This window comes from Triticum urartu, chromosome 7A, assembly GCF_056163025.1.
Source record: "Triticum urartu cultivar PI428250 chromosome 7A, HENAU_Tu73, whole genome shotgun sequence".
NCBI lineage: Eukaryota > Viridiplantae > Streptophyta > Magnoliopsida > Poales > Poaceae > Triticum > Triticum urartu.
The window spans coordinates 116,891,188-116,915,217 of record NC_141879.1 but is presented as its reverse complement, the minus strand read 5'-3'; positions in this window follow the sequence as shown (position 1 = coordinate 116,915,217).

Below are 24,030 nucleotides of genomic sequence, written 5' to 3'. Positions count from 1 at the left end.
GGCTCTGAATGTGGCAGACCCGTTGACTAAACTTCTCTCACAAGCAAAACATGATCACTCTTTGGGTGTTAATCACATAGCAATGTGAACTATATTATTGACTCTAGTAAACCCTTTGGGTATTAGCCACATGGAGATGTGAACTAATCACATAAAGATGCGAACTATTGGTGATAAATCACATGGTGATGTGAACTAGATTATTTACTCTAGTGCAAGTGGGAGACTGAAGGAAATATGCCCTAGAGGCAATAATAAAGTTGTTATTTTTATTTCCTTATATCATGATAAATGTTTATTATTCATGCTAGAATTGTATTAAACGGAAACTTGATACATGTGTGAATACATAGACAAACAGAGTGTCCCTAGTATGCCTCTACTTGACTAGCTCGTTAATCAAAGATGGTTAAGTTTCCTAGCCATAGACATGTGTTGTCATTTGATGAACGGGATCACATCATTTGAGAATGATGTGATGGACAAAACCCATCCGTTAGCTTAGCACCATGATCGTTTAGTTTGTTGCTATTGCTTTCTCCATAACTTATACATGTTCCTATGACAATGAGATTATGCAACTCCCGGATACCGAAGGAACACTTAGTGTGCTATCAAACATCACAACGTAACTGGGTGACTATAAGGATGCTCTGCAGGTGTCTCCGATGGTGTTTGTTGAGTTGGCATAGATCGAGATTAGGATTTGTCACTCTGTGTATCAGAGCGGTATCTCCGGGCCCTCTCGGTAATGCACATCACTATAAGCCTTGCAAGCAATGTGACTAATGAGTTAGTTACGGGATGTTGCATTACGGAACGAGTAAAGAGACTTTCCAATAACGAGATTGAACTAGGTATTGAGATACCGACGATCGAATCTCAGGCAAGTAACATATCGATGACAAAGGGAACAACGTATGTTGTTATGCAGTTTGACCGATAAAGATCTTCGTAGAATATGTAGGAGCCAATATGAACATCCAGGTTCCGCTATTGGTTATTGACCGAAAACGTGTCTCAGTCATGTCTACATAGTTCTCGAACCCGTAGGGTCCACACGCTTAACGTTCGGTTACAATCGGTATTATGAGTTTATGTGTTTTGATGTACCGAAGACAGTTCGGAGTCTCGGATGTGATCACGGACATGATGAGGAGTCTCGAAATGGTCGAGACATAAAGATTGATATATTGGATGACTATATTCGGACACCGGATGAGTTCCGGGGGTCACCGGATAATTATCGGAGTGCCGGGGGGTTATCGGAAACCCCGGGAAACTAATGGGCCAACATGGGCCTTGAGAGAGAGAGATAGAGGAGGGGCCATAGGGCTGGCCGCGCCCCCCCCCTCCCTTGGAAGTCCGAATTGGACAAGGAGGGGGGCGTCGCCCCCTCTTTCCCTCCCTCTCTCCCTCTCCTTCCTTCCCCCTCCCTCCTCCTAGTTGGACTAGGAAAGGGGGAGTCCTACTCCTACTAGGAGGAGGACTCCTCCCCCTCCTTGGCGCGCCCCAAGGCCGGCCGGCCTCCCCCTTGCTCCTTTATATACGGGGGCAGGGGGAACCCTAGAACACACAAGTTGATCATTGATCCCTTAGACGTGTGCGGTGCCCCCCTCCACCATAACCCACCTCTGTCATATCATCGTAGTGCTTAGGCGAAGACCTGCGATGGTAGCATCATCATCACCGTCATCATGCCGTCGTGCTGACAAAGCTCTCCCTCGACACTCAGCTGGATCAAGAGTTTGTGGGACGTCACCGAGCTGAACGTGTGCAGATCATGGAGGTGACGTACTTTCGGTACTAGGATCGGTCGAATCGTGAAGACGTACGACTACATCAACCGCGTTGACATAACGCTTCCGCTTACGGTCTACGAGGGTACATGGACAACACTCTTCCCCTCTCGTTGCTATGCATCACTGATACATCTCCAATGTATCTATAATTTTGATTGCTCCATGCTATATTATCTACTGTTTTGGACATTATTGGGCTTTATTATACACTTTTATATTATTTTTGGGACTAACCTATTAACCGGAGGCCCAGCCCAGAATTGTTGTTTTTTGCCTATTTTAGGGTTTCGAAGAAAAGGAATATCAAAAGGAGTCCAAACGGAATGAAACCTTCGGGAATGTGATTTTTGGAATGAACAAGATCCAGGAGACTTGGACCCTACGTCAGGCAACCAACAGGGAGGCCACGAGGTAGGGGGCACGCCTACGCCCCCCCCCCCAGGCGCGCCCTCCACCCTCGTGGGCCCCCTGTTGCTCCACCGACGTACTTCTTCCTCCTATATATACCTACGTACCCCCAAACGATCAGATACAGAGCCAAAACCCTAATTCCACCGCCGTAACTTTCTGTATCCACGAGATCCCATCTTGGGGCCTGTTCCGGAGCTCCGCCGGAGGGCTTCTACATCAACACCATAGCCTCTCCGATGAAGTGTGAGTAGTTTACCTCAGACCTACGGGTCCATAGTTATTAGCTAGATGGCTTCTTCTCTCTTTTTGGATCTGAATACAAAGTTCTCCACCTCTCTTGTGGAGATCTATTCGATGTAATCTTCTTTTGCGGTGTGTTTGTCGAGACCGATGAATTGTGGGTTTATGATCAAGTTTATCTATGAACAATATTTGAATCTTCTCCGAATTCTTTTGTGTATGGTTGGTTATCTTTGCAAGTCTCTTTGAATTATCAATTTGGTTTGGCCTACTAGATTGATCTTTCTTGCAATGGGAGAAGTGCTTAGCTTTGGGTTCAATCTTGCGGTGTCCTTTCCTAGTGACAATAGGGGCAGCAAGGCACGTATTGTATTGTTGCCATTGAGGATAACAAGATGGGGTTTTTATCATATTGCATGAATTTATCCCTCTACATCATGTCATCTTGCTTAAGGCGTTACTCTGTTCTTATGAACTTAATACTCTAGATGCATGCTGGATAGCGGTCGATGTGTGGAGTAATAGTAGTAGATGCAGGCAGGAGTCGGTCTACTTGTCTCGGACGTGATGCCTATATACATGATCATACCTAGATATTCTCATAACTATGCTCAATTCTGTCAATTGCTCAACAATAATTTGTTCACCCACCGTAAAATACCTATGCTCTTGAGAGAAGCCACTAGTGAAACCTATGGCCCCCGGGTCTATCTTCATCATATTAATCTTCCAATACTTAGTTATTTTCAGTGCATTTTATTTTACTTTGCATCTTTATCATAAAAATACCAAAACTATTATGTTATCATATCTATCAGATCTCACTCTCGTAAGTGACCGTGTAGGGATTGACAACCTCTTATCGCGTTGGTTGCGAGGATTTATTTGTTTTGTGCAGGTGCGAGGGACTCACGCATAGCCTCCTACTGGATTGATACCTTGGTTCTCAAAAACTGAGGGAAATACTTACGCTACTTTGTTGCATCACCCTTTCCTCTTCAAGGGAAAACCAATGCAGTGCTCAAGAGGTAGTAAGAAGGATTTCTGGCGTCGTTGCCGGGGAGGTCTACGCAAAAGTCAAACATACCAAGTACCCATCACAAACCCTTATCTCCTGCATTACATTATTTGCCATTTGCCTCTCGTTTTCCTCTCCCCCACTTCACCCTTGCTGTTTTATTCGCCCTCTCTCTCTCTATCCTCCCTCTCTTTCCCGTTCGCCTCTTTTCCGTTTGCTTGTCGTTATGGTAGTCCCTTATCCGCTCCTTTGTCTCCCGAGTTTGAGGTTCTTCGCTTCAAACAAAGGCAAGGAGAAAATTTAAAAGATGCTTGGTTTAGAATGATGGAATCTTATCGTAATTGTACTTGTACCCTAGAGGTGAATTTTAGAATTTTGCTTCGCAACTTTTATGTTGGACTAAATATGTCTCATAGACAACTTTTGGATTGCGTTGCCAAAGTCAATTTTATTGAAATTGATCCCAGTATTGTGCATGAAATCATAGAAGGTATAGTAGGAACTCTACCTCAACAAAAGGGGCCTCATCATACCCAAGAGGAAACGCAAGTTTTTGAGAAAATTTGTGAAGTAACTAAGATTTTACAAAAGTCTCTTGAACCTCTTAAGAGCGTTAGCGGGAATCTCCACCGCATGAATATGTTGATTACCCTTTGCAATAAGCAGTTGGACTCTTTAGATCTCAAGATTTCCGAATATGAAGGGAAACATAAAGAACCTCCTAGATTTGATCATAACTCCGCTAAAAGAATTAAGAATCAATATGATAATACCTAGATCTATCCTTGCTTTTATGCCTAGCTAGGGGCGTTAAACGATAGCGCTTGTTGGGAGGCAACCCAATTTTATTTTATTCTTTGCTTTTTTTCTCCTGTTTAGTAATAAATAATTTGTCTAGACTCTGTTTTGGTTGTGTTTTTTGTGTTCAATTGGTGTTTGTGCCAAGTAGAACCGTTGGGAAGACTTGGGGAAAGTCTTGTTAATCCTGCTGTAAAAAACAGAAACTTTAGCGCTCACGAGAACCACTGCCATTTTTATTTGGAAAGTGCTATTTAGTTAATTATTTTTGCAGATGATTAATAGATAAATTCCTCACGTCCAGAAATTTATTTTAGAATTTTTGGTGTTCCAGATCTTGCGCTAGCTACAGATTACTACAGACTGTTCTGTTTTTGACAGATTCTGTTGTTCATGTGTTGTTTGCTTATTTTGATGAATCAATGGCTAGTAAAATAGTTTATAAACCATAGAAAAGTTGGAATACAGTAGGTTTAACACCAATATAAATAAAGAATGAGTTCATTACAGTACCTTGAAGTGGTCTTTTGTTTTGTTTCGCTAACAGAGCTCACAAGTTTTTCTACGTTAAGTATTGTGTTGTGAAGTTTTCAAGTTTTGGGTAAAGATTTGATGGATTATGGAACAAGGAGTGGCAAGAGCCTAAGCTTGGGGATTTCTGGCGTCGTTGCCGGGGAGGTCTACGGAAAAGTCAAACATACCAAGTACCCATCACAAACCCTTATCTCCTGCATTACATTATTTGCCATTTGCCTCTCGTTTTCCTCTCCCCCACTTCACCCTTGCCGTTTTATTCGCCCTCTCTCTCTCTATCCTCCCTCTCTTTCCCGTTCGCCTCTTTTCCGTTTGCTTGTCGTTATGGTAGTCCCTTACCCGCTCCTTTGTCTCCCGAGTTTGAGGTTCTTCGCTTCAAACAAAGGCAAGGAGAAAATTTAAAAGATGCTTGGTTTAGAATGATGGAATCTTATCGTAATTGTACTTGTACCCTAGAGGTGAATTTTAGAATTTTGCTTCGCAACTTTTATGTTGGACTAAATATGTCTCATAGACAACTTTTGGATTGCGTTGCCAAAGTCAATTTTATTGAAATTGATCCCAGTATTGTGCATGAAATCATAGAAGGTATAGTAGGAACTCTACCTCAACAAAAGGGGCCTCATCATACCCAAGAGGAAACGCAAGTTTTTGAGAAAATTTGTGAAGTAACTAAGATTTTACAAAAGTCTCTTGAACCTCTTAAGAGCGTTAGCGGGAATCTCCACCGCATGAATATGTTGATTACCCTTTGCAATAAGCAGTTGGACTCTTTAGATCTCAAGATATCCGAATATGAAGGGAAACATAAAGAACCTCCCGGATTTGATCATAACTCCGCTAAAAGAATTAAGAATCAATATGATAATACCTAGATCTATCCTTGCTTTTATGCCTAGCTAGGGGCGTTAAACGATAGCGCTTGTTGGGAGGCAACCCAATTTTATTTTTATTCTTTGCTTTTTTTCTCCTGTTTAGTAATAAATAATTTGTCTAGACTCTGTTTTGGTTGTGTTTTTTGTGTTAAATTGGTGTTTGTGCCAAGTAGAACCGTTGGGAAGACTTGGGGAAAGTCTTGTTAATCCTGCTGTAAAAAACAGAAACTTTAGCGCTCACGAGAACCACTGCCATTTTTATTTGGAAAGTGCTATTTAGTTAATTATTTTTGCAGATGATTAATAGATAAATTCCTCACGTCCATAAATTTATTTTAGAATTTTTGGTGTTCCAGATCTTGCGCTAGCTACAGATTACTACAGACTGTTCTGTTTTTGACAGATTCTGTTGTTCATGTGTTGTTTGCTTATTTTGATGAATCAATGGCTAGTAAAATAGTTTATAAACCATAGAAAAGTTGGAATACAGTAGGTTTAACATCAATATAAATAAAGAATGAGTTCATTACAGTACCTTGAAGTGGTCTTTTGTTTTCTTTCGCTAACAGAGCTCACAAGATTTTCTACGTTAAGTATTGTGTTGTGAAGTTTTCAAGTTTTGGGTAAAGATTTGATGGATTATGGAACAAGGAGTGGCAAGAGCCTAAGCTTGGGGATGCCCATGGCACCCCAAGATAATGTAAGGATACCTAAAAGCCAAAGCTGGGGGATGCCCCGAAAGGCATCCCCTCTTTCGTCTACTTCTATCGGTAACTTTACTTGGAGCTATATTTTTATTCACCAGATGATATGTGTTTTGCTTGGAGCGTATTGTATGATTTGAGTCTTTGATTTTTAGTTTACCACAATCATCTTTGATGTACACACCTTTTGAGGGAAACACACATGATTCGGAAATTATTAGAATACTCTATGTGCTTCACTTATATCTTTTGAGTTATATAGTTTTGCTCTAGTACTTCACTTATATCTTTTAGAGCATGGTGGTGGATTTGTTTTATAGAAACTATTTATCTCTCACGCTTCACTTAGATTATTTTTAGAGTCTTAAATAGCATGGTAATTTGCTTAAATAATCCTAATATGCTAGGTATACAAGATTAATAATAAAATTCTCTTATGAGTGTATTGAATACTAAGAGAAGTTTGATGCTTGATGATTGTTTTGAGATATGGAGATAGTGATATTAAAGTTGTGCTAGTTGAGTAGTTGTGAAATTGAGAAATACTTGTGTTGAAGTTTGCAAGTCCCGTAGCATGCACGTATGGTAAACGTTATGTAACAAATTTGAAACATGAGGTGTTCTTTGATTGTCCTCCTTATGAGTGGCAGTCGGGGACGAGCGATGGTCTTTTCCTACCAATCTATCCCCATAGGAGCATGCGCGTAGTGCTTGGTTTTTGATGACTTGTAAATTTTTGAAATAAGTATGTGAGTTCTTTATGACTAATGTTGAGTCCATGGATTATATGCGCTCTCACCCTTCCTTCATTGCTAGCCTCTTCGGTACCGTGCATTGCCCTTTCTCACATTGAGAGTTGGTGCAAACTTCGCCGGTGCATCCAAGCCCCATGATATGATACGCTCTTGCACACATAAACCTCCTTATATCTTCCTCAAAACAGCCACCATACCTACCTATTATGGCATTTCCATAGCCATTCCGAGATATATTGCCATGCAGCTTTCCACCATTTCGTTTATCATGACACGTTCATCATTGTCATATTGCTTTGCATGATCATGTAGTTGACATCGTATTTGTGGCAAAGCCACCGTTCATAATTTTTCATACATGTCACACTTGATTCATTGCATATCCCGGTACACCGCCGGAGGCATTCATATAGAGTCATACCTTGTTCTAGTATCGAGTTGTAATCATTGAGTTGTAAATAAATAGAAGTGTGATGATCATCATTTAATAGAGCATAGTCCCAATAAAAAAAGAGAAAGGCCAAATAAAAAAATGAAGGCCCAAAAAAGGTACAATGCTACTATCCTTTTTCCACGCTTGTGCTTCAAAGTAGCACTATGATCTTCATGATAGAGAGTCTCTTGTTTTGTCACTTTCGTATACTAGTGGGAATTTTTCATTATAGAACTTGGCTTGTATAGTCCAACAATGGGCCTCCTCAAGTGCCCTAGGTCTTCGTGAGCAAGCAAGTTGGATGCACACCCACTAGTTTCTTTTGTTGAGCTTTCATACATTTATAGCTCTAGTGCATCCGTTGCATGGCAATCCCTACTCCTTGCATTAACATCAATTGATGGGCATCTCCATAGCTCATTTATTAGCCTCGTTGATGTGAGACTTTCTCCTTTTTTTGTCTTCTCCACATGACCCCCATCATTATACTCTATTCCACCCATAGTGCTATAACCATGGCTCACGCTCATGTATTGCGTGAAGGTTTATAAAGTTTGAGATTACTAAAGTATGAAACAATTGCTTGGCTTGTCATCGGGGTTGTGCATGATGAGAGCATTCTTGTCTGCGAAAATGGAGCATGACTAAACTATATGATTTTGTAGCGATGAACTTTCTTTGGCCATGTTATTTTGAGAAGACATAATTGCTTAGTTAGTATGCTTGAAGTATTATTATTTCTATGTCAATATTAAACTTTTATCTTGAATCTTTCGGATCTGAATATTCATGCCACAATTAAGAAGAATTACATTGAAATTATGCCTAGTAGCATTCCACATCAAAAATTCTATTTTTATCATTTACCTACTCGAGGACGAGCAGGAATTAAGCTTGGGGATGCTTGATACGTCTCCAACGTATCTATAATTTTTGATTGGTCCATGCTATATTATCTACTGTTTTGGACATTATTGGGCCTTATTATACACTTTTATATTATTTTTGGGACTAACCTATTAACTGGAGGCCCAGCCTAGAATTGTTGTTTTTTGCCTATTTCAGGGTTTCGAAGAAAAGGAATATCAAATGGAGTCCAAGCGGAATGAAACCTTCGGGAACGTGATTTTTGGAACGAACATGATCCAGGAGACTTGGACCCTACGTCAAGCAACCAACAGGGAGGCCACGAGGTAGGGGGCGCGCCTACCCCCCCCCCCCCAGGCGCACCCTCCACCCTCGTGGGCCCCCTGTTGCTCCACCGACGTACTTATTCCTCCTATATATACCTACGTAACCCCAAACAATCAGATACGGAGCCTAAACCCTAATTCCACCGCCGTAACTTTCTGTATCCACGAGATCCCATCTTGGGGCCTATTCCGGAGCTCCGCCAGAGGGGGCATCGATCACGGAGGGCTTCTACATCAACATCATAGCCTCTCCGATGAAGTGTGAGTAGTTTACCTCAGACCTATGGGGCCATAGTTATTAGCTAGATGGCTTCTTCTCTCTTTTTGGATCTCAATACAAAGTTCTCCCCCTCTCTTGTGGAGATCTATTCGATGTAATCTTCTTTTGTGGTGTGTTTGTTGAGACCGATGAATTGTGGGTTTATGATCAAGTTTATCTATGAACAATATTTGAATCTTCTCTGAAATCTTTTATGTATGATTGGTTATCTTTGCAAGTCTCTTCGAATTATCAGTTTGGTTTGGCCTACTAGATTGATCTTTCTTGCAATGGGAGAAGTGCTTAGCTTTGGGTTCAATCTTGCGGTGTCCTTTCCCAGTGATAGTAGGGGCAGCAAGGCACGTATTGTATTGTTGCCATCGAGGATAACAAGATGGGTTTTTTTATCATATTGCATGAATTTATCCCTCTACATCATGTCATCTTGCTTAAGGCGTTACTCTGTTCTTATGAACTTAATACTCTAGATGCATGCTGGATAGCGGTCGATGTGTGGAGTAATAGTAGTAGATGCAGGCAGGAGTCGGTCTACTTGTCTCGGACGTGATGCCTATATACATGATCATACCTAGATATTCTCATAACTATGCTCAATTCTGTCAATTGCTCAACAGTAATTTGTTCACCCACCGTAAAATACCTATGCTCTTGAGAGAAGCCACTAGTGAAACATATGTCCCCGGGTCTATCTTCATCATATTAATCTTCCAATACTTAGTTATTTTCATTGCCTTTTATTTTAATTTGTATCTTTATCATAAAAATACCAAAAATATTATCTTATCATATCTATCAAATCTCACTCTCGTAAGTGACTGTGTAGGGATTGACAACCCCTTATCGCGTTGGTTACGAGGATTTATTTGTTTTGTGCAGGTGCGAGGGACTCGCGCGTATCCTCCTACTGGATTGATACCTTGGTTCTCAAAAGCTGAGGGAAATACTTACACTACTTTGCTGCATCACCCTTTCTCTTCAAGGGAAAACCAACGCAGTGCTCAAGAGGTAGCAATCACCATGATAGATCTTGCGTGTGCATAGGATTTTTTTTGAAATTACTGCATTCCCCAACGTTTTCATTAGTATCAGTTGTCATTATCATTTCAAGTCCCTTGATTCAATATGTTGCGAATGCACGCAATCCTCAATCAGATCCTAGAATTCATCCTTGTGGCTCAGACACATTTTAAACATGAGTTGGATCTCGACCAATCAAATTGCCATTGATTGTATCCCTAAGGCTATTGAACTTATCCATCCTTAATCAGAGTGTTTGCTTCTGATCCCTTGATTTGGAAATCATAATTCCTTTGCATTTGAGCTTTGAGTTAGTCAGTTGTTTCTATAATCTGATCTCCTTGCATTCTTCGTCCTCTGGTTGAGTACTGATGCTCACATCAGATCCCTTGTGGACCACCAGATCCTTTGTTCGATTTTATCCGACAACGTCCTTCATATTCAATAAGCCCGTGAGCCTTTCCTCGGATACATAATGCCTTTGGTAAATTGTATCCTTTGCTTTCTCAAGCATGCTCTACTATCGAGATTGTGTTATTTATTCTTGAAATTTGTGGTATATGCTCCTAAGATGCCCTTATGGGTTGAACCTATGCCTTCCCCAAACCGTATGAACCCGAAAGTTTTCGTGAGTCATACTCTTCTTTTGTTTCGCTAGATAAAATTTCTACACTACAGTTTCATCAAAAGCGAGAAGTAAAATGAAAGGTTATGCATTGAAGAAGTGGGAGTTGACCTTGAACTTGTGTTCATGCCCATGGACACGATGTAGATCTTATCATGGAAGCTACTCCTAAATTAATTATTCCCTTGGTATAAGTTCATCTTATATCTGGGATCTGGTCTTTTGCAATCTGGTTCCGGCCATATTGATCTTCTTTGATTCCTTTACTCGAACAAGTTGAAGTACTTATATTCTGCAGATCAATGCACCAGTCCAACCGTTACTTTGATCTTTCGTCGAGTATTACACCCTGGTATCTCGAGATTATCACGGAACTGCATAACTTCTTATGAGTTCTCCATCAAGTACTACATTCTCACTGAGTCCAATTTTTTTCATGGCCTCTGAGTCATTAAACACTCGAGGACACAGATAACTGAATCGAGTCTGCATCGCGATTAAATAACTGTTAGTAATCTTCTTTACTTACGAGTTTGTACTCAATCACGTCATTTCTAGCATAATCGGCTATATCAGTATTGTGTTGATTTTAACTGTGCTACCTAGTCCTTATTTTTGGAGCACCACTTTCGGTGATGATCTAAGCTTACATCGATCTTCCTTGTCTTATCGTTTCACCTCGAACAGCAAGCTTGATTCCGAGTTGGTGTTGTATCCGTGGTTCCAATAATCTTTTGCTGCATTAATCCTATTGCTTGATGTAGTCGTTGTTCAATTGCTTCTTCATGGAGCCTCTCGACAAAATTTGTCATGATCATCATCAGCATTCTGAGCTCTTCCAGGATATCAATTGAATTCATGATGAGAAATAACGTCCTTGCCCTCGATGATTTGTGTTATCACGACCACTTTATTGCCTTTCGTTCAACACAAACTTGTTCGTGTTTTGTGTTATACCTTGAGATCCTTACTATCCAGCATTTGTTCTTCTTTACCTTGGAGTATTACCATATTTTATGTCAAGAATGCCGTGAAAATTTCACCACCTCTTGAGAATTCTTGATACAAGTGATACTTCTCACCATCACTATTCCTTCTTGGTCCCCGTGTTGTTTATAACCGGAATGCCGACAAATGAACTATGATGTGTGAATTCAAGACTTCTAGCAACCCTATTGCTTGTAAGTTACGAATGATAGTTTCTTTCTTCATGTGATCGGTTATTGACTCATCATCCTAACATTGATCGTGCTACTTAGTCCATATTTTTATGCACTTTTCGATCAATCTTTAAATGTGTATGTTTTCCTCGAGCATACCTCATTATATCATTTGATCTGAAAAATGTTATCTCCTTGTTCACATTAGTGTGGAAATCCATCTTTTGTAAATCTCAATGAATTGTCGTTGAGTCAATCAGCCACCTCCCCACCTCTCCCTGATTTAATGATGAACTCTTGTTTCGGAACTCGCTTCCATAGTTCAATTCCCGAGAGTCTTACAATGTCATCTCAATAATTTGTGTTGCACCTTTCTTCTCAGGCATCCTGAGTCTGAGTTATCCTGACACCAATCAGATTTGAACCTCGGTCAGATATGATGGTTGGAACATATTTTCAAGAGTTATCACATTAGTCTTTATGTGACCCGGTAAGGTGATGTCGTTCCTAGCACACCTGGCCCGAGGCCCTGTTGTTATAGATTCCTTTTCAGCAAGGTTATCCATTCTTCCATGAGGAAATTGTTAGACTTATTCTATAAGTTATTCCTGATGGATCCTTTGTGTTTCCAAAGTCTGATCTTCACCTGTTGACCATGTCAATGCTATCTCGAAGCATGTCTATGGTATTCTGATTTTCAACAAGAACATTTCAAGCCCAATGCCAAATTTTCCTTATCAACTATCGAAACACCTTTGTATGGGTAATGTCATGGGATTTCTCTCCTCTTACCTAAAGGGTTCTCTATGTTATATCTTGTCATGGATATCATGCTCTGCTTATCCTTGGGAAGGATATACCCCCTGAACTATGTGTTTAAACACATTTTCCTTTCCATTGTTCCGTTTAATCTGATAATCGCATTTTCCTTTCCAGTGGTTTGTTTAACCTTTCTTGTAATCTGACTTAATTGAGCAGTAATTCTCTAATTAGGTAAGCACCTTGTTGTACAATTATGTCAGCAAGACCTTGTTACTATTATTGGTGACATTTCAGTAACCACCGACGGACGAGAACTTTGCATATTGATCCGCCTCGTGCAATGATACGTCTCCAACGTATCTATAATTTTTGATTGTTCCATGCTATTATATTATTATTTTTGGATGTTAATGGGCTTTATTTTACACTTTTATATGATTTTGGGACTAACCTATTAACCTAGAGCTCAGTGCCAGTTTTTGTTTATTCCTTGTTCTTGAGTTTTGTAGAAAAGGAAAACCAAACGGAGTCCAATTGAGCTGAAATTTGACGGAGACCATTTTTGGACCAGAAGAAGCCCACGAAGTATCGGAAGTTGTCCAGAAGAGCCCCGAGGCCACCACGAGGGTGGGGGGCGCGCCCTACCCCCCTGGGCGCGCGCCCCTGCCTCGTGGCCGCCTCGGGGACTCCCCTGACTTGTTCCCGACTCCAACACCTCTTATATAACCGAAAACTTCCAGAAAGAAACCTAGATCGGGAGTTCCGCCACCAGAAGCCTCCGTAGCCACCAAAAACCAATCTAGACCCGTTCTGGCACCCTGCAGGAGGGGGGAATCGCTCTCCGGTGGCCATCTTCGTCATCCCGATGCTCTCCATGACGAGGAGGGATTAGTCCACCCTCGGGGCTGAGGGTATGTACCAGTAGCTATGTGTTTGATCTCTCTCTCTCATGTTCTTGAGGTGGTACGATCTTGATGTATCACGAGCTTTGCTATTATATTTGGATCTTATGATGTTTCTACCCCTTCTACTCTCTTGTGATGAATTGAGTTTTCCCTTTGAAGTTATCTTATCGGATTTAGTCTTTAAGGATTTGAGAACACTTGATGTATGTCTTGCATGTGCTTATCTGTGGTGACAATGGGATATCACGTGATCCACTTGATGTATGTTTTGATGATCAACTTGCGAGTTACGTGACCTCGTGAACTTATGCATAGGGGTTGGCACACGTTTTCATCTTGACTCTCCGGTAGAAACTTTGGGGCACTCTTTGAAGTTCTTTGTGTTGGTTGAATAGATGAATCTGAGATTGTGTGATGCATATCATATAATAATACCCACGGATACTTGAGGTGACATTGGAGTATCTAGGTGACATTAGGGTTTTGGTTGATTTGTGTATTAACGTGTTATTCTAGTACGAACTCTATGATAGATCGAACGGAAAGAATAGCTTTGTGTTATTTTACTACGGACTCTTGAATAGATCGATCAGAAAGGATAACTTTGAGGTGGTTTCGTACCCTACAATAATCTCTTTGTTTGTTCTCCGTTATTAGTGACTTTTAAGTGACTCTTTGTTGCATGTTGAGGGATAGTTATATGATCCAATTATGTTATTATTGTTGAGAGAACTTGCACTAGTGAAAGTATGAACCCTAGGCCTTGTTTCGACGCATTGCAATACCGTTTGTGCTCACTTTTACCACTTGCTATACCTTGCTGTTTTTATATTTTCAGATTACAAAAACCATTATCTACTATCCATATTGCACTTGTATCACCATCTCTTTGCCGAACTGGTGCACCTATACAATTTACCATTGTATTGGGTGTGTTGGGGACACAAGAGACTCTTTGTTATTTGGTTGCAGGGTTGCTTGAGAGAGACCATCTTCATCCTACGCCTCCCACGGATTGATAAACCTTAGGTCATCCACTTGAGGGAAATTTGCTACTGTCCTACAAACCTCTGCACTTGGAGGCCCAACAACGTCTACAAGAAGAAGGTTGTGTAGTAGACATCATTCAATGAGCAGGAAAATGGTTCTCTTCGTCCCTTGCCCTTGGTACCAACATTGTTGCCAACATAACTGGCAGGCTAACCTCTAACATACCTTGCTATCGTGACCGTGCAAGTTGTCAGCACCCTTTCTACTTTTAACCCACATGGTGGGCCCATAACCCACAGTTCCACAGGATCGAAACCTGACTCTCATGTACACCCTTGTTGCCAAACTTAATCTGCGTGCTTGATTTCGTATGTAATTCATGGGCCACCTTCCTAGTAATCTATTCTGGTATCGGACGCAATACTTATTCAGTTATTCTCATTGCTCTAGACCCCTTTCACACTTTGTTTCAGACGCCGAACGATTGTCTACCCGTTTGAAACTTCTTATTGTACCTTATTACTTTCCTCTCGATGTGTTTCATTGGTTCAACCCGAGAGATAATCATGGGCTCGTTCCTGGGAGAACCCCTGGATGATTAACCCTTATAGCATCCTATCGTTGTCAAGTTGCCCCCTAACTATTCGTAAGTACGATGAAGACCCCAAAGAAAGGATGAAGACTTCATCAAGATGACCTGAAGCAGAGGAATGAAGATGTCAATGTGATGGATCCACTTCTTCGAAAAGCGCAACCTAGAACAAAAGATCCATTAGAATTTCGTAACCAGAACTTTCCCCCTTACCCCACCTCTTAAATCTCGGGACGAAATTTCTTGTAGTAGAGGAGATTTGTGGCACCCCGATAGTTAAGCTACAGTAAACCCCTATTAATGATGCTAGGTCATTGTAATTAAAATTTTGCTAAACCTCACTCGTTTCAAAATTAGTTCAAATACAAATTCAAATGATAAGTCAAAGTATAGTTTCATAAAACAGTGAATTAAAAATGTTCATTAGGTTGCAAATATTCACTAAGGAATTACCATGTAAAAACCAACATAATTTGAATCACAGATAAAACCCCAGGAAATTAATAAGTGTTCCAACAGTAAATAAAATGGCCTTTGCAAAATTATTAGTTATTTATTTAACTCCAATTGCCTCCAAACTTTATGTGCCACTCCAAAATATTGTGCTTGAATTATGTTCCAAATTTCATGTTTAACTAAATTCATTTGTCTTGGCTAATAAAAATAAAACGGTAGTTAAAATAAAACAGAAATAAAAAAGGAAAAGAAGAAATAAGCCACGTGTTGCTGGGCCTCTAGTGCACAGTGTGCAGGCCCAGCCCACAACGTGGTCGTCGTCCTCCCTGTTCATCCCCAGCGCGGTGGATACCGCGCGCGTGTCCATGCTACGGATGAGCCACGCGGCGCTCATCCGGTGCTTCTCCGACGTCTACAAGGCCTCCTAGATGCCGATGCAAACCCAAGCTCGAACCCTCACTCTCTCCCTCGCCCTCTCCCTCTCAGATCTTGCTCGCCCAATGCTACCTCTTGAGCACTGCGTTGGTTTTACCTTGAAGAGGAAAGGGTGATGCAGTAGAGCAGCGTAAGTATTTCCCTCAGTTTTTGAGAACCAGGGTATCAATCCAGTAGGAGACCACGCGCGAGTCACCTCGTACCTACACACACAAATAAGAACCTCACAACCAACGCGATAAAGGGGTTGTAAATCCCTTCACGACCACTTGCAAGAGTGAGATCTGATAGAGATGATAATAATAAGATAAATATTTTTGGTATTTTTATGATATAGATTGAAAGTAAAAGATAGCAAAATAAAATACATTGGAAACTTGTATGATGGAAAATAGACCCGGGGCCATAGGTTTCACTAGTGGCTTCTCTCAAGATAGCATAAGTATTACGGCGGGTGAACAAATTACTGTCGAGCAATTGATAGAAAAGTTAATCATTATGAGAATATATAGGCATGATCATGTATATAGGCATCACGTCCGAGACAAGTAGACCAAAACGGTTCTGCATCTACTACTATTACTCCACATATCGACCGCTATCCAACATGCATCTAGAGTATTAAGTTCATAAGAACAGAGTAACGCCTTAAGCAACATGACATGATGTAGAGGGATAAACTCATGCAATATGATGTAAACCCCATATTTTTATCCTCGATGGCAACAATACAATACGTGTCATTTCCCTTTATGTCACTGGGATCGAGCACTGCAAGATTAAACCCAAAGCTAAGCACTTCTCCCATTGCAAGAAAGATCAATCTAGTAGGCCAAACCAAACTGATAATTCGAAGATACTTGCAAAGATAAACAAATCATACATAAAAGAATTCAGAGAAGATTCAAATATTGTTCATAGATAAACTTGATCATAAACCCACAATTCATCGGATCTCGATAAACACACCGCAAAAAGAAGAGTTACATCGATTAGATCTCCACGAGAATCGAGGAGAACTTTGTATTGAGATCCAAAGGGAGAGAAGAAGCCATCTAGCTACTAGCTATGGACCCGAAGGTCTGAACTAAACTAATCACACATCATCGGAGGGGCCATGGAGTTGATGTAGAGGCCCTCCATGATCAATGCCCCCTCTGGCGGAGCTCCGGAAAAGGCCCCAAGATGGGATCTCTTTGGTACAGAAGGTTGTGGCGGTGGAATTGGGTTTTTGTGGTGCTCATGGATGTTTGCGGGGTATATGGATATATATAGGAGGAAGAAGTAGGCCGGTGGAGCAACAAGGGGCCCACGAGGGTGGAGGGAGCGCCCAGGGGGGCTGGGCATGCCCCCCTGCCTCGTGGCCTCCTCGAATGTTTCTTGACGTTTGTTCCAAAAATAACGCTCCCGAAGGTTTCATTCCGTTTGGACTCCGTTTGATATTCCTTTTCGGCGAAACTCTAAAATAGGCAAAAAACAGCAATTTGGGTTGGGCCTCCAGTTAATAGGTTAGTCCCAAAAATAATATAAAAGTGTAAAAATAAGCCCATTAACATCCAAAATAGATAATATAATAGCATGGAACAATCAAAAATTATAGATACGTTAGAGACGTATCAAGCATTCCCAAGCTTAATTCCTGCTCGTCCTCGAGTAGGTAAATGATAAAAACAGAATTTTTGATGTGGAATGCTTCCTAACATATTTCTTAATGTAATTTTTATTTATTGTGGCATGAATGTTTAGATCCGAAAGATTCAAGATAAAATTTTAATATTGGCATAGAAATAATAATACTTCAAGCATACTAACTAAGCAATCATGTCTTCTCAAAATAACATGGCCAAAGAAAGTTATCCCTACAAAATCATATAGTCTGGCTATGCTCTATCTTCATCACACAAAATATTAAATCATGCACAACCCCGATGACAAGCCAAGCAATTGTTTCATACTTTTGATGTTCTCAAACTTTTTAAATCATCACACAATATATGAGCGTGAGCCATGGATATAGCACTATGGTGGAATAAAATGGTGGTTCTGGAGAAGACAAAAAAGGATAAGATAGTCTCACATCAACTAGGCGTATCAACAGGCTATGGAGATGCCCATTAATAGATATAATGTGAGTGAGTAGGGATTGCCATGCAACAGATGCACTAGAGCTATAAGTGTATGAAAGCTCAACAAAAGAAACTAAGTGGGTGTGCATCCAACTTGCTTGCTCACGAATACCTAGGGCAATTTGAGGAAGCCCATCATTGGAATATACAAGCCAAGTTCTATAATGTAAAATTTCCACTAGTTTATGCAAGTGACAACATAAGAGACTCTCTATCATGAAGATCATGGTGCTACTTTGAAGCACAAGTGTGGAAAAAGGATAGTAACATTGTCCCTTCTCTCTTTTTCTCTCATTTCATTTTTTCATTTTTTTTCTTTTTTTATTTGGGCCTATTTTTTGCCTCTTTTTTTCTTTTCTTTTTTCGTCCGGAGTCTCATCCCGACTTGTGGGGGAATCATAGTCTCCATCATCCTTTCCTCACTGGGACAATGCTCTAATAATGATGATCATCACACTTATTTTTACTTACAACTCAAGAATTACAACTCAATACTTAGAACAAAATATGACTCTATATGAATGCCTCCGGTGGTGTACCAGGATACGCAATGAATCAACAGTGACATGTATGAAAAAATTATGAACGGTGGCTTTGCCACAAATACGATGTCAACTACATGATCATGCAAAGCAATATGACAATGATGAAGCGTGTCATAGCAAACGGAACAGTGGAAAGTTGCATGCAATATATCTCGGAATGGCTATGGAAGTGCCATAATAGATAGGTATGGTGGCTGTTTTGAGGAAGGTATATGGTGGGTTTATGGTACCGGCGAAAGTTGCGCGGTACTAGAGAGGCTAGCAATTGTGGAAGGGTGAGGGTGCGTATAATCCATGGACTCAACATTAGTCATAAATAACTCACATGCTTATTGCAAAAATCTATTGGTTATCGAAACAAAGTACTACGCGCATGCTCCTAGGGGGTAGATTGGTAGGAAAAGACCATTGCTCGTCCCCGACCGCCACTCATAAGGAAGGCAATCAATAAATAAATCATGCTCCGACTTCATCACATAACGGTTCACCATGCGTGCATGCTACGGGAATCACAAACTTCAACACAAGTATTTCTCAAATTCACAACTACTCAACTAGCATGACTCTAATATCACCATCTCCATATCTCAAAACAATCATCAAGTATCAAACTTCTCTTTAGTATTCAATGCACTTATATGAAAGTTTTTATTACGCCTAAAAGCAAATTGCCATGTTGTTCTAAAGGACTCTCAAAATAATATAATTGAAGAATGAGAGATCAATTATTTCTATAAAATAAAACCACCACCATGCTCTAAAAGATATAAGTGAAGCACTAGAGCAAAAACTATATAGCTCAAAAGATATAAGTGAAGCACATAGAGTATTCTAATAAATTCCAATTCATGTGTGTCTCCCTCAAAAGGTGTGTACAGAAAGGATGATTGTGGTAAACTAAAAAGCAAAGACTCAAATCATACAAGACGCTCCAAGAAAAACACATATCATGTGGCGAATAAAAATATAGCTCCAAGCAAAGTTACCGGTAAACGAAGACAAAAGAGGGGATCCCTTCTAGGGCATCCCCAAGCTTAGGCTTTTTGGTGTCCTTGTATTTTACCTTGGGGTGCCATGGGCATCCCCAAGTTTAGGCTCTTGCCACTCCTTGTTCCATAATCCATCAAATCTTTACCCAAAACTTGAAAACTTCACAACACAAAACTTAACAAGAGAATCTCGTGAGCTCCGTTAGCGAAAGAAAACAAAACACCACTTCAAGGTACTGTAATGAAATCATTATTTATTTATATTGGTGTTAAACCTACTGTATTCCAACTTCTCTATGGTTTATAAACTCTTTTACTAGCCATAGATTCATTAAAATAAGTAAACAACACACGAAAAACAGAATCTGTCAAAAACAGAACAGTCTGTAGTAATCTGTAACTAACGCAAACTTTTGGAATCCAAAAAATTCTAAAATAAATTTCTGGGCGTGAGTAATTTATCTATTAATCATATGCAAAAATAATTAACTAAATAGCATTCTCAAATAAAAATGGCAGCAATTCTCGTGAGTGCTAAAGTTTCTGTTTTTTACAGCAGGATCAAAAAGACTTTCCCCAAGTCTTCCCAACGGTTCTACTTGGCACAAACACTAATTAAACACAAAAACACAACCAAAACAGAGGGTAGATAAATTATTTATTACTAAACAGTAGAAAAAATCAAGGAATAAAAATAAAATTGGGTTGCCTCCCAACAAGCGTTGTCATTTAACGCCCCTAGCTAGGCATAAAAGAAAGGATAGATCTAGGTATTGCCATCTTTTGGTATTAGGAAAGAAAAGAGAAAATTTATTTTCTATAGCATTTATCTTTCTATTTTGAGATAGCACGTGGCCATTGATAGTGGAATAGAGATTAAGCACATTACGGAAATTGGCATCTAAGCTAGCCCTCATTTCTTTGATAGTTTCATTTTGGTAAAAGCACAAAAGAGAGGTAGATTCAACCTTCTCACTCATGGGGTGCCCAAATATAGTTTTCATCCTTTCATAAGTATAAACGGGACCCCCCTCAAGAAAACCTTCTTCAAAGATAGAATCTAGAGCTTGCTTGAATGAAGAGGGTAAACCAATATAAAAGCTTTTCAGGTAAACCTCAATTTGATATTGGGCACATAGCTAGCTCGAAATCTTAATAGCTATCCCAAGCGTCTTCCAAAGATTCATCAAGTAAATAACAAAAAATTCTGGGATCATCTTCATCAAACTTATTCAAACTATCATTGATAACCCCGGTAGGTTTCTCCATAGCATCATTATTTATGAACTTAGAGAGGACAGAGGGACTATACAAGGTAAAACTCAGGAGAGAACCCTTATCCCTTTTTGAATCGGCCATGGTACAAGAAAGAAAATGGGAAATTGACGAATAAAACAGCAAGGGTGAAGTGGGGGAGAGGAAAACGAGAGGCAAATGGCAAATAATGTAATGCGAAGGATAAGAATTGTGATGGGTACTTGGTATGTCTTGACTTGGCGTAGATCTCCCCGGCAACGGCGCCAGAAATCCTTCTTGCTACCTCTTGAGCACTGCGTTGGTTTTCTCTTGAAGAGGAAAGGGTGATGCAGTAGAGCAGCGTAAGTATTTCCCTCAGTTTTTGAGAACCAAGGTATCAATCCAGTAGGGTTATGCAGTAGAGCAGCGCGAGTCACCTTGTACCTACACACACAAATAAGAACCTCGCAACAAACGCGATAAAGGGGTTGTCAATCCCTTCACGACCACTTGCAAGAGTGAGATCTGATAGAGATGATAATAATAAGATATTTTTTGGTATTTTTATGATATAGATTGAAAGTAAAAGATAGCAAAATAAAGTAGATTGGAAACTTGTATGATGGAAAATAGACCCGGGGGCCATAGGTTTCACTACTGGCTTCTCTCAAGATAGCATAAGTATTATGGTGGGTGAACAAATTACTGTCGAGCAATTGATAGAAAAGCGGATCATTATGAGAATATCTAGGCATGATCATTTATATAGGCATCACGTCCGAGACAAGTAGACCAAAACGATTATGCATCTACTACTATTACTCCACACATCGACCGCTATCCAGCATGCATCTAGAGTATTAAGTTCATAAGAACAGAGTAACGCCTTAAGCAAGATGACATGATGTAGAGGGATAAACTCATGCAATATGATGTAAAACCCATCTTTTTATCCTCGATGGCAATAATACAATACGTGTCATTTCCCTTTCTGTCACTGGGATCAAGCACCGCAAGATTGAACCCAAAGCTAAGCACTTCTCCCATTACAAGAAAGATCAATCTAGTAGGCCAAACCGAACTGATAATTCGAAGAGACTTGCAAAGATAAACCAATCATACATAAAATAATTCTGAGAAGATTCAAATATTAATCATAGATAAACTTGATCATAAACCCACAATTCATCGAATCTCGACAAACACACCGCAAAAAGAAGAGTTACATCGAATAGATCTCCAAGAGAATCGAGGAGAACTTTTATTGAGATCCAAAGAGAGAAAAGAAGCCATCTAGCTACTAGATATGGACCCGATGGTCTGAAGTAAACTACTCACACATCATCGGAGGGGCCATGGAGTTGATGTAGAGGCCCTCCGTGATCAATGCCCCCTCCAGCAGAGCTCCGGAAAAGGCCCCAAGATGGGATCTCTTGGGTACAGAAGGTTGCGGCGGTGGAATTAGGTTCTCGTGGTGCTCCTAGATGTTTGTGGGGTATATGGATATATATATATAGGAGGAAGAAGTAGGTCGGTGGAACAACGACGGGCCCACGAGGGTGGAGGGCGCGCCCAGGGGGTGGGCGCCCCCCCTGCCTCGTGGCCTCCTCGATTGTTTCTTGACGTCCACTCCAAGTCTCATGGATCACGTTTGTTCCAAAAATAACGCTCCCGAAGGTTTCATTCCGTTTGGACTCCGTTTGATATTCCTTTTCAGCGAAACTCTAAAATAGGCAAAAAAACAGCAATTTGGGCTGGGCCTCCGGTTAATAGGTTAGTCCCAAAAATAATATAAAAGTGTAAAAACAAGCCCATTAACATCCAAAATTGATAATATAATAGCATGGAACAATCAAAAATTATAGATACTTGGAGACGTATCACCTGAATGCACCAGTCGTCGCGCCTCGTCGTTGGCGTGGCCACCGGCCACCTTCCGCCGTTCCAAGCTGTCCACGCGACTGCCGCTGCCGACCACGACGCCTGCTCCTGCTGGATGGCACCGGGACGCCACATCGACGCCGCCCTCGCTGATCCCCTCCTTCGAGCTCCGCCTCTGCGTCGCCGTCGATCCGCGCCACCGCGACCTCCCCAGCCTCCCCGAGCTGCTCCTCGACCCCCACTGTGAGCCGCCGCGCCTGTTGCGCTCCTCTCCTCCCCTCCTAATTGCCCCTAGATGCAACAAGCCACCGTAGCCGAACCTCACCGTTGTTGCTTGCCTCGTCGTCGTGGCCACTAGCCTACGAGATCGCGCCCTAACAGTGCCTCGAGCTTCCGGGCCTCACCAGAGCTCAACGCGACCCCCAGCTCCCCTCCTAGTGCCCCCTAGCCCCGGGTCCGAGTTCGCCCAACTCCGGTCGCCGCCGACGTCGAAGCCCCGCTCTACTCCGGCCACCATGGCCCGCGAAACCACCACCAACCGACGCGTCATCGTCTTGCCGTTCTAACGCGCCCGACCACGATCAAAATGATGCCCTGTGGGCGTTTTCCGACGATGCCCGAGGATGCGCCACCGCGAACGAGCTCGCCGACGTGATTTTGATGAGTCGCAGGCCGTCGCCGAACTGGCCTGACACGTGGGTTCCCCTGCGTTGCTGACGGGTGGGCCCAGTTGACCCATTGACCCGGTCAACCGCTGACATGGCCGGCCCCATGTCACTGACATGTGGGTCCCGCCTGATTAAATGATTTTAGTTAAATAGATAATCTATTAATTAATTAATTAAGTTAAATGCTAATCACTCACTGACAGTTGGTCCCACCCACTAACTGACCTGTTTTGTTAATCTAACACTCTGTTAAAGCCACAGTCACTAACCAATGGGTCCCACTAGACCCACAGGTCAGGTTTGACTCCAGTTGACCGCACTGTTGACTGTTAACGTCACACATACATCATGCTGACGTCATCCCAAACTATTCTGGATAATGTTTATTTAAATTAATTAAATAAATTTCAGAAAATGATTAAAACTTTAGAAAAACATAGAAAATAACCGTAGCTCGGATGAAAATTTTTTCTACATGAAAGTTGCTCAGAACGACGAGGCGAATCCGAATACGCAGCCCGTTTAGCTATCAGATGCCTCTAACTATCTAAACATGCAACATCCCCCCTCCGGTTACCTGTCTGACACAACTCCGGAACC